Source organism: Dasypus novemcinctus, chromosome 1 (assembly GCF_030445035.2).
Source record: "Dasypus novemcinctus isolate mDasNov1 chromosome 1, mDasNov1.1.hap2, whole genome shotgun sequence".
NCBI classification, from domain to species: Eukaryota; Metazoa; Chordata; class Mammalia; order Cingulata; family Dasypodidae; genus Dasypus; species Dasypus novemcinctus.
Window position 1 is genome coordinate 191,836,294 of NC_080673.1, and position 12,265 is coordinate 191,848,558.

A 12,265-nucleotide genomic window follows, 5' to 3' on the forward strand; every position below is an offset into this window, starting at 1 on the left:
CTGGTTTGAAAGGCAACTGCAGCATGTGCATTGGCAATGGTGCCTCAGACATAAACTATTTTATATAACCAGTTTGGGACTATACAAGATAGGTATCATCTTCAGTATCAGTAAATACCTTTAGGGTTTTATGAAACATTCCTATGCCTAACTTTTTTTCCTAGGTCATCTTAATATTACTGCGGTTATCCCAGATCAGATAAAAAGAACAGGAACAACCCCCAACTGAAATCCTGTGGTAGCCTAAACAATGAAGTGGTACATCAGAAGACTTTAAAATTGCAGCTCTTTTTGGATCCCCCAAAGTGTATCTGTACTCTTCTTCAAACGGTCCTTTTCTTTAGGAGTCAGAGTCACCTTGACAACATCTGAGATACCATTCTGTCCCAAGATGCAAGGAACACTAAGGAAGACATCATCTTTTATTCCATCGCTTCCCTTCATCATGGTGGAAACCGGATGGACACATCTAAGATTCTTCATTATAGTTTCTGCCAAATCTGCAGAAGATAACCCAATGGCCCAGGAGGTATAGCCTTTCAGTTTGATCACCTCATAAGCACACTGTTGACCACTTGTTTGTGAACCTCTTTCCATTGTTCCTTGTCTACATGAGTGCCTAGATCAGGGTGCAGATTTTTCAAGGAGACACCAGCAACATTCACTTCACTCCACTCCACACAGGCACACTAGAGTCTCCACGTTCCCTGAGGACCCAGCCATGACAGCTTGATGGGTGAACTTCCAGCCTCTGCCCCATTACGTAACGAAACCGGGCTGAATCCAGATTGCAACCACTTCCAATAACATGGTTTTTGGGAAAGCCACTTAGTTTCCAAGCCACATAGGTCTATATATCCACTGGATTGGAAACAATACGCAATTTGCAGTTTGGGCTGTCTTTTACGTTAAGAATGATGAATTTAAAGATGTTTACATTACGCTGGACCAAATTAAGACAGCTTTTTCCCTCTTGCTGATGAGCCCCAGCTGTGATAATAACCAGCTTGGAGTTTGCAGTCACACTATAGTCTTTGCCAGAGACAATTTTTGGTGTTCTAAGGAAAAGGGTGCCATGTTGGAGATCCATCATCTCTCCCTTGAATTTGTCTTCTATGACATCCGCAAGTGCAAATTCATCTGCCAGGTCCTTCATCAGAATACTGATGGCACAGGCCATGCCAACAGCACCAACCCCAACAACTGTAATCTTATTCTGAAGGATCTGTTCTTTCATAACGAGATTCTGAATCAGCTGATCCTTGAGAGTTGCCATCTTAGATTTGGAATGGGAAGGAACCGGGACTACATGTCGAGTGGGCGTCTGCTGCATGCGGTGCTTGGATCCAGACTCGGCGGCCGCAGCTCCGGGACCTGTGTGTAGTCTTTTGATAACTGGCACTGACTTCAAGGTAGATATTATCCAGGTTTTATAGGAAAGAAGATGGAGGCTCAGAAAGGTAGACCGATGTGCTCGAAGCCACCCAGCCAGAGGAGCAGCACAGCTCTCAGGCACCTGGGAACACCTCCTGCTGTTTCTAGGACCCCACTCAAGTCACAAAGCACCTTGTGCATCTTTTCTTCCATCTCATCCTCCCAGTAATAACTACGATTGATAGCTTCCAGGGTTCAGCTCAAGACGCAGTCCCAGAAGTTAAGAGACTCGCCAAGGGTTGCACAGTTAGTTTCGCCAGAACTGGTAGTTTTCATTCCACTCTAGAAGCCAGGCCTTTTAATCAATAATTTAGGTATGTCCCTTTTCCTTTCCCTTGGCCTGCACAACCTGCTGATATGGAAGGTGAGTATAATGACTGAGGGGTAGTGAAGGAAGACCAGCTGAGGTGCCATTTGAGCAAAGCTTAAAGGAGCTACAGAAGTTAGCCATTTGGCTATGCCAAGTAAGAGAATTCCAGGCAAGGAAACCAGGTGGGGCAGGGGCCACGGGGAAGCCTCTGTGGCTGGAGTGGAGTGAGGGGAGTGAGCAAAGGGGACCATTGGAGGAAAGAAGGTCAGATTGATGATCGTGAAGGAGAGTGGTCTCCAAACTCTAGGTTTATCATAACTTTAGTGTTGGTAATATTTTCATGATGCCCTCCTGCCAAAAGAAGTACTGAACAGTTTGATTTTAGAAGTAGTTGGGCCCTAACAATTTATTAGTAGACTGACAGATACACTGTGGTAACCTAGAAAATCTAAACTGTCCTGCGGTGCCCCTGTGAGTTCACAGCTTTGCCATGCTGCCTTGGTGCCCAGTTTGGGAATGGTAAATGTTGGGTGATGGTGGCTATTGGAAGGACTTTGGCTTTGAGATTTTGAGCAAAATTGGGAGCCATTATGGGGATTTTGAGCAAAGGAGTCACGCGATATATTTTAAAAGATAGTCTGGCTGTTGTGTTGACGTTGGTAGTGAAGGGGTTCAATGCTTAAAAGAAGGGGGACTGCTAGGAGGCTCTTGCTGTTGCCAGATTTTGTTTAGGGTCTTGACTGTGCTGCAGAAATGAATTTCAAGAACAGTTTGGGTGAATTAGGCCAGTAATTTATTCAGGTAGGGAGGGAAGAGAAATGGCAGAAAAGAACAGATCAGGGTGCCAGGTGAGAAGAAGGGGCTAAAAACTGATAAAGTGAGTTGATTTACAGGCTGCAATTTCCCATTATAGGTTATAAATCCTCAGGTTTACTTGTGTAGTGATCCACACTGGGGAGAAGGCAGCCAGAGTTGGGGTCCAGAGGCAAGAGAGTGAACTAAGGCCTGGCACCGCTTTTTGAACTGTTCATTATCCCACCCCTTTGCTAATGGCAGGGGAGCAGTTCCAGCTGTTCACCACTTTGATGGCTTGTTTCTCCATCAATCTCCCAGGAGGGCCCAATAATAAAGTCCTTGGGGAATACCCAGGGCTTCTCCTGGCTTCCAAAGGAAGTCGTCTTCTGAGTGGCAGAGTCTTGGGAAGGGTCTTCCAGCAGCCATCTTGGGTTACTGATGCCCATGTGGACTTCTTGCCAGTTCCAGACCCGTCTATTGATTCCCTATCTTACTAGCCTGCTTCATTGCCATACTCCATTGTGGCTTTGAGTAGGGTGGCAGTAGTGGAGGTGTGAAAGGAAAGTTAAATAATGGCATGTATTTTGGAGGTAGAGCCAACAGGATTTCCAGGTGGATTTAATGTGAGGGGGACAGAGATTTAATGAGAGAAGCACCAACCTGACTCCAAAGTTTTGAGCAAAAGAACAGATTGAGTTGTTAACAAATGTGATGGAGAAAGCTCTGTGTAAAGCAGGATTCTGAGGGAGTACAGTTTAGTTTTGGACATTTAAGTGTCTATTGAATATCTCAGTGGTAATAAATTGGCAGTTGAAATTTAAACCTGTAATTTGTGAGAGAGAATGGTCTGGGGTGGAGATGCTGACTTGGGGTTTGTGTGCATATAGTTGGAATCTAAAGCTGTGGGCCTAGATGAGATTACTAAGGGAGTGTACCAGTCAGAGGCTAGTCAGGAGAGAGAAACCACCCAGTAATGTGAACAAGGCATTTTTAAGATAGAGAATGATTGAGTCACAAGGCTAAAGAGAACTCTGAAGAATAGCCTAGGTCTGAGGGAACCTACTCAAGGAAGGACAAATTGGAAGGCAGGCCCTCTTCCCAAGGCTGGAATCCAGACCTTGTAGGAGAAGGAGGCTGTCACCATGGGAGAGCATGGAGTTTGCTGGTTGCATGGTCAGAGCTGGTCTGTAGTCTCCAGGCAAGCAGAAAACACCCTGCCAGTGTACAGGGGGCTGTGGCTTTCTCCTGGGGCTCCTGGGAGACACATCTGCCCATGAGGATGCTGCTGAAAGTTGATGCGAAATTGACCTTGGGGATGCAACTGGATGTCCGCCTCCTGCATTGCTGGCAGCCACGTGGCAGGAGCAAGACAAAAATATCAAAGCACACGGGAACCAGGAAGAGAGGCCCCTTGCTCCTGCAGTGTCCCTCCAGAGCTCACCGTTGGCAGAATTTAACGTCATGTAGCTCTGCGGGAGAACGGTGTAAAAGGGTCCATGTCTGGTGTCACAGAACAGGCAGTGATGGGCGGTTTGCAGGTAGTTACATTAAGTGTATATGGAGAAGAGCAAATGACCTAGGGCAAACCCAGCATTCTCTAAAATCAAGCGATGGGAAAGAAGAGGAAAATCAACAAAGGACGCCAAGAAGGAGCAACCCATATAGTAGGAGGAAAACCAAGAATGTGGAGTTCCTACAGTGTGCAAGAAGGCGGAGGGAACTGCACTGTTGAGTGTTGCTGAGAGGTCAAGTAAGATGAAGGTTGGGAACTGTCTTAAGCCACAGGGAGGTCACTGATGACCTTGGCAAGCAGATTTGACATAGTGGGTACAAGAGGATTGGAGTGTGTTTAAAAGAGGATGGGAGGAGAGGGATTGATGGACAGACAAATTTATCTTCTAAACCTTTTCCTTAAACAGAGTATAGAAAAAACCACTGGGCTTTTGGGTTTGGGCTTGTTCTCACAGGTGTACTTCATTGCTGAAATCTTTTCTCGGGGAGCTGATCTAATATGTGTTCCTGAATTTGCAGGTTCCCTCAATCTGAGCTTGCCCAGGAGTGCTTGCCCCACAGGCTCTTTGCCTGCTGCTTTGCAGGGTGTGCTTCTGCACTCTCTCCAAATGGCCTCTCCAGTTCAGAGGCCAGAGCAGGTGTTCCTAGAAGTCCACAGTATCCATCCCCAGGTTTCTGGGAACAGTCAGAGCTGCGTGTCACGGGGCTGCGGAGTACTGGGAAGGAGCTCGTTGTGGCCTGTTCCATTAAACGATTGTGGCTTTCACCTTGGAGCTTTAAGGCACTCAGGAGTAGAATAAAGTTCTGGCTAAATGCAGGGACTCTGGAGGCAGCCTGCCTGGGCTTGAACAGGGTTCTTCCTCTTACGGGAGAACCTTGAGCATATCCCTTACTCTCTCCATGTGGGAATAATGATGGCTGTGATCCCCGGAGGCTGCTCTGAGGATTAAACAAGTGCATTCGTGTAATGGGGCTGGCACATAGCAGTACCCAGGGACTCTTAGTTTTACCCATCTTTAATTTTATGTTGAAATGTGATGGGGACAATAATACTTTTACTTTTTAAGAACACATCACTTCAGTAATATAATCAGCTCTTTAATGAGCACCTTCTCAGGGTCTGATACTATGGGAGAGGGGACAAGACATGTTAAAAATATTCACTTATATCATAAATATTTACTGACCTATTTGCAAAATGTTGTGCTTGTAACAAAGGTGAAGAAGTGACTTACAGTTTTATTGAGACAGGAATACAAAGAACTATCATCTATGGTTTAGTAGGCGCCAGAATTTTAAATCCATTTTCATTAAGTGTCTCAGTAACCTTCGGTTTTGTCTCCTTGCTGTCCAGCCAGAGCCACAGGCTGATGATCCTGGAGCAGGTCGTCCCCCGGCGGCCCCCGCCCCGCTAGGGGTCCAGCTTTACCCAGGGCTGCCTGGAGAGGCCTGGGGAGCTCGCTGGAGAAATGGGAGGAGTTGCCACCCTGTTGGTTGTTGTTGAAGGAGCTGGTAGGAGCCTGTGGCTCAACTTCCTCCCTCAGTGGGCTCTTCAGAGAGGTCTCTCTTCAGCCAGTCTCTCTGAAGACACCTTGTGAGACCAGGCAGGGAGCAGCGCTTATGGGCGAGCTGTGGCCAGCTCAGTCACGGCCAGTCACGCTCCGCCTGGAATTTGCTCTCCCTCTTTTCCTGTCCTACTGCCTTTTCTCCTCCTTCCTGCCTCCCCTCTTGAGATTACACTTCTCCAAAAAGAATTAAGAGCTTTTTTATCTGCTTTGGGAAGCTCCCAGTATCATGGGACCTCTATCTATCTATCTATCTATCTATCTATCTATCTATCTATCTATCTATCTATCTATCATCTATTTTTATTTTATTGACAGTTTTATTGAGATACAATTCATTTATTGAATTCCTTCTGTTTGAATAGTTTTGTTTTCTGCCGGGTCTCTGACAGGTACATTCTCTTCATCTGTAAAATGGGAATGTCAATATCTGCCTCATGGAATGGCTATAAATATTCAATAACATAATTCATTCTTTCTAGTTATTGTTATTATTGGACTTCAGGGGGAAGTGGCAGGCTTATCCTGGGAAAATTTTGACTTCTGCCTTTTAAATTTGTCCCCAAAGCCAACGATCCTGTTTCACAGTCTCCAGGTCTCACGGTAGGCAGGAGGCAGCAGTGTCACCACTCAGCCCTCCGAGCTCGCAGGTGGGGCTGCAGCAGCGTGGTGGGTGGTGGGTGGAACAACTTGGGGCCTGGAGAGGACCCTCCCGGCGGTGGCCCCATTCTGTGGCCAGCAGAACCTGGGGCGTAGGGAGCTGCTGACCAGGAGAATTTGTCATCAAGTCTGATTAAAATTCCAGAAAGTGGAAAGGGTTTAGGTAATGTGAATAGGGAAACTAGGAAGCTGTGTGCTGCCCTTCCAAATGCAGCTTTCAGCATCTTTGGGATCTGGAGAGAGGATTGGGACGGTTCAGGTTCTGGGTCACTTCTGGTGGGAGAAAGTCCATGCTGAGTCCACATATTTTTCATGGGTCACTTTTCATTCTAACACTCTATTGCTAAGACTTAAAATAAATACCACTTGGGACATTTGAGAGAGATAACAATAAAGCTCTGTGGAGTCTAAAGAAAGCACATTAGGTGGTCAGGCAGTCCTGCTCAGCCTGAGCCCATGTTGTCTTGGGGCTCAGGGAATGAGGGGTGGAAAACTGAAAATTTTCTAGAACGTTCTCACCATCCAGGAAACCTCTGTGTCGGCTGGGGATGGATATTCTGGGCTAAGCAAATCCCATTCTAGCCTCTGTCTCTGTTTCCCCAGTTTCCTGGCTGTATCGCTCCATCTTCAGGGAGAATTCCGTACTAAGCTTTGTAAATTATTTTATCTCTAAAATAATTTGGACTGGAAGTTTGGATAGGAGAAAAATTAAAATGTGCACCTCATTGGTTATCTAAGAATTGCAAACTGAAATAATGAGATAACAGTTATAATAATTACCAAACCAGTACCAATTTTTAATGCATGTGATGATATGTTTTTTGTTCTCTGCTGGTGGCAGGGCCAAATATCAGAACTTTTTGGAATGAAATTTGATGGTCTCTGTATTAGTCAGCCAAAGGAGTGCTGATGCAAAATACCAGAAATTGGTTGACCTTTATAAGGGGTATTTATTTGGGGTAGGAGCATAAGTTACTTCCCTCACCAAAGTCTATTTTCATGTGTTAGAGCAAGATGGCTGCCGATGGCTGCTAGGGTTCAGTCTTCCTAGGTTCTTTCCTTCCAGGACCTTGCTTCTCTCTGGGTTCAAGTTTCCTTTCTTCCCAGGGCTTGCTTCTTCCTGGGTTCAGGGTTCCTCTCTTTCTTTTTTTGTCTTTATTTATTTTTAATATTACATTAAAAAATATGAGGTCCTCATATACCCCCCCACCCCCCTCGCCCCACTCCTCCCCCCATAACAACAATCTCGTCCTTCATCATGAGACATTCATTGCATTTGGTGAATACATCTCTGCGCACTGCTGCTCGTGGTTAATGGTCCACATCATAGCCCACACTCTCCCATGTTCCATCCAGTGGGCCATGGGAGGATATACAATGTCCGGTAACTGTCCCTGCAGCACCACCCAGGACAACTCCAAGCCCCGAAAATGCCTCCACATCTCATCTCTTCCTCCCATTCCCCACACCCAGCAGCCACCATGGCCACTTTCTCCACACCAATGCCACATTTCCTTCGATTACTAATCATAATAGTTCATGAATAGAATATCATTAGGTCCACTCTAATTCGTATTCTATTCCTCCATCCTGTGGACCTTGGAATGGTTGTGTCCACTCCACATCTATATCAAGAGGGGTCTTAGATTCCACATGGATGCTGGATACAATCCTCCTGCTTTCAGTTGTAGGCAGTTTTGGCTCCCTGGTGTGGTGGTTGACTTTCAACTCCATGTTAGCTGAGTGGGGTAAGTCCAATAATCCAGAGTGTAGGAGCTGAAGTCTGTTGAGGCTCAGGCCTGGCTATCATATGGTCAGTCCAGAGATTCAGATCCCCTGGGTATATATTAAACCCCAGCACCAACTACAAATCCAGTAAAAGTAACAGGAGAGGCTTGTGAAAAAAGATCACATCTGAGTCCAGCTCCATCACACAGAAACACAAACTCCAAAGAAGGGCCAACTGACATGGCACTGAACTCCATCTGCCATGACCATAGAACCTGTGTGTCTTTGTAGCCCTCAGAAGAACCAGTACCCGGGGTTGTATCTACTTTATCTGTCTCTGGGACTCTGCTGAGGTGTGCATAAGGGCAACCCCTCTAATAACCTCCCAGCTCTTTTTGGAGACTCATAGCCATATAAACTCATTTGTCCTTTCTATTTCCCCCTTGATTCAGGTCAAAAAGCATTTTTAACTCCTGGTATTATATGTAGACTGAGATATTCTGCTGGTCTGAGTTGACCCTTTTATTCAAGGTCATTTTCTAGTTACATCATCAGCTGGTACTTGGTAGTAATCCCTCGGCGCCAGCGAGACTCATCCCCGGGAGTCATGTCCCACGATGTGGGGAAGGCAACGCATTTACATGCTGAGTTTGGCTTTGAGACTGGCCACATTTGAGCAACATGGAGGCTGTCAGGAGGTAACTCTTAGGCACCCTGCTGCTCTAGGCCTTGTTCTTATTTCAGGTGCACAGGCTCACAAGCATAGTCATTAGTATCAAGGGCTCATTGTTGGGCCTTCCTCCTTTTTTGGTCTTTACTGTTGCACTTGGGGGATTGTTGCTGTTCCTTTAGGGACTGTGATAGAGCTACCCTGGCTAGAAGCTCAGCACTCCCTCAGTTGTAGTTTTTAATTGTATCCACTATGAAAATATCCAAACATTTTTATGTACCCTGAATAAATGCTCTGTAGAACTCCCTGCCAACCATGTGTCCCCTGTCAATACCATCCCACACCAGTATTCCTCCCCTGCCATTGTTGAAACGCTCTGTGATCCAAAACTTCCTGAAAAATGAAGCCCAATATATTGCCAGGTTCCATTAATAGTAAAATGGAATATAGTGATGAGTTTAAAGGTTAGATATAGAAACATATTAATTTGGAAAAATTAAGGTAAAAATAAATTGGGGTATCAAAAAATTAAAAAATGCAAAAGCTTTGTTTTTGATGTTTTGCCTTCCATCACTGCAATAAGTTTTGCCCTGTATGCAAATTGGCAAGGCGACTACTTTCGTCTTTTCCTCAGTGTCTACATCCTATCTTTTTCTTTTCTTTTTTCTAATTATTAAGCCTATCTTCACAAGAGTTTTAGACCACAATAATTCATATATACAATATACAGTACTCCCACATACCCAACATAAAACCTTTTCCCTTCCACAGCAATAATCTTTTTACATATTCATACTATATTTACTGAAACTGATGTACAGATATTGAGACAATAGCTTTCAAACAAGGTAACATTTGTGTTTACATTGTGGTTTATATTTTAGACTATACAATTTTCTAAATTTTCAGTTATCTTATGTTTTACAATATGATTTACATTTTAGCCTATCAGCCCCCATATATTTTTGGTATAATTTTACATGTCTTCTATCCATCCTTGCATACTCTTGTGGAACACTTCTATTGCCCACACAGTTACATTGGTTCCATCTATTCAATACCTCTTTCCCCCTCCCCTTAGGGCCCACAGTGACCGTCAATCTTCATTGCTTGAAGGGCCATGTTCAGAGATACTTGCAACAGTGTTGAGGGCTTGACATGCTCACCTGCCCTAATACATTGGAGGCCACCATTTCTCTTGAGAGATACAGTTCCCTCTATTTGAGGGCATCAGTCCGCCCCAGGATGTGGTTATACCTTCACTCTCATTGTATGGGTCTCTATCCAATGATATAACCCATTATGGCAAAATGAGCATTCACATATTCCCTAGGAGCCTGTCCTGCATCAGATTATCCCCTTTAGGCATCTTAAACAGATAACTTTCCTTATTATATTTTTGAAAAGGTTTTCTCAGCATTATACTCTCAACCAAATACCTGGCAATCTTCTATGTTCATATGTTGCCCCACTCTCCCCCCAATTTCTTGGGCAATATTACCCATCCTCCCATCCCTAGCCCCCCTCAAGACCATAAAGCCCACCCAAAGGTAACCCTATGCCCCCATTTTATCCCTTCCTTGTACAAATACTTACCTCCAGCTTATCATAGATTTCACCCATGTAGGTGTCACCTTACATCCTTCCTCTACCCCTCAATTTTCTGTAAGTCTATCATCTAGTCTCTAGCTCTCTGAGGCAGCTTGGTTTACTTATTTCATATCATTGAGGTCATGTAGTGTTTGTCCTTCAACATAAACTCAACATAAAGTTCTCAAGATTCATCCAAGTTATCACATGTGTTTGTAGTGTATTTGTTCTTAAAACCGAGTAGTATTCCATTGTATGTATATACCACATTTTATTGATCCATTCATCTGTTGATGGGCATTTGGGTTGATTCCAACTTTTGGCGATAGTGAACAATGCTGCTATGAACATTGGTGTGCATATATCGGTTTGTGTCCTTGTTTTCAGTTCTATTGGGTATATACCCAGCAGTGGAATTGCTGGGTCATATGGCAAATCTATGGCTAGTTTTTTTGAGAAACTGCCAAACTGTCCTCCAGAATGGTTGGATCCTTCTGCATTCCCACCAGCCACAAGTGGATGAGTGTTCCCATTCCTCCGCATCCTCTCCAGCATTTGTAGTCTTCTGTTTTTTTCATAGCTGCCAATCTTATGGGAGTAAGATGGTATCTCATTGTAGTTTTGATTTGCATTTCCCTGATAGCTAGAGATTTGGAGCATTTTTTTCATGTGCTTTTTAGCCATTCATATTTCTTCTTTGGAGAAGTGTCTGTTTAAATCTTTTTCCCATTTTTTAAATGGGTTGTTTATCTTTTTATTTTCAAGATATAGGAGTTCTTTATATATGCAGGTTATAAGTCTCCTATCTGATATATGGTTACCAAATATTTTCTCCCATTTTGTAGGCTCTCTTTTCACTTTCTTGACAAACTCTTTTGAGGTGCAGAAGGCTTTAATTTTGAGAAAGTCCCATTTATCTATTTGTTCTTTTGCTGCTCGTGCTTTTGGTGTGAAGTTCACGAAGCCATTTCCTATTACAAGGTCTTGTATATGCTTCCCTACACTGCTTTCCAAAGTCTTTATGGTCTTGGCTCTTATATTTAGGTCTTTGATCCATCTTGAGTTGATTTTTGTGTAAGGTGTGAGATGGTAATCCTCTTTCATTCTTTTACATATGGATATCCAGTTCTCCAGGCACCATTTGTTGAACAGGCCATTCTCTCCCAGTTGAGAGGGTTTGGTGGCTTTATCGAATATTATATGACTGTATATATGAGAATCTATATCAGAACTCTCAGTTCGGGGGTTCCTCTCTTTCTGAGGCTTGCTTCTCTTTCTTTATGAGCTTACTTCCCAGGGCTCCAGCTTAAAGCTTCAGCATCATACTCCAACATCAAAAACCCTCAACTCTGTCCTTTGTCATGCCTTTTATCTGTGAGTCCCCACACACCAAGGGGCAGGGACTCAATGCCCTAATGACATGGCCCAATCAAAGCCCTGATCATAACTTAATCACACCCAGGTATAGACCAGATTACAAACATATTCCAATATCTATTTTTGGAATTCTTAACTATATCAAACTGCCACAGTCACTATTAATATTCTTAAATATTAAGAGTATTAAATATTGGCAGGCAGGAAACACCAATAAAAGTGATTCTGAAATCTGGCATGTCCAAACTGGAGGGCAGTCCACAAACTGGAAATTCCATGATGTTGAGGAGATGCTAGCTGGCAGAAGTAGAGGCAGAAATTCTTCTTTTACCTCTGAAATCCTCAGTTCTAGCTTTTAATACTTCCAGGTGATTGGATGAGATGACTCCTCAAATTACTGAGAGCATTCTCCTTTTGTTGATTGTAGATGCAATTAGCTGTAGATGCAATTGACTGATTATAGATGCAAATATATGTATGACTACCATCACAGTAACAATCAGGCCAGTGTTTACTTGACCAAACAACTAGACACTATAACCCAGCTAAATGAAATGAACCATTACACTTGGTGTTCAATCCTTTTTTAACCCTCTTGCTCTACGGTCTCCTCACTCATGCCTC

General features: G+C 43.9%; 1 pseudogene; it reads right to left on the reverse strand.

Moving 5' to 3' along the window:
• Positions 1-273: 273 nt before the first annotated feature.
• On the reverse strand, positions 274-1,276 carry LOC101417852 (L-lactate dehydrogenase A chain-like; annotated as a pseudogene).
• Between the last annotated feature and the right edge of the window lie 10,989 nt (positions 1,277-12,265).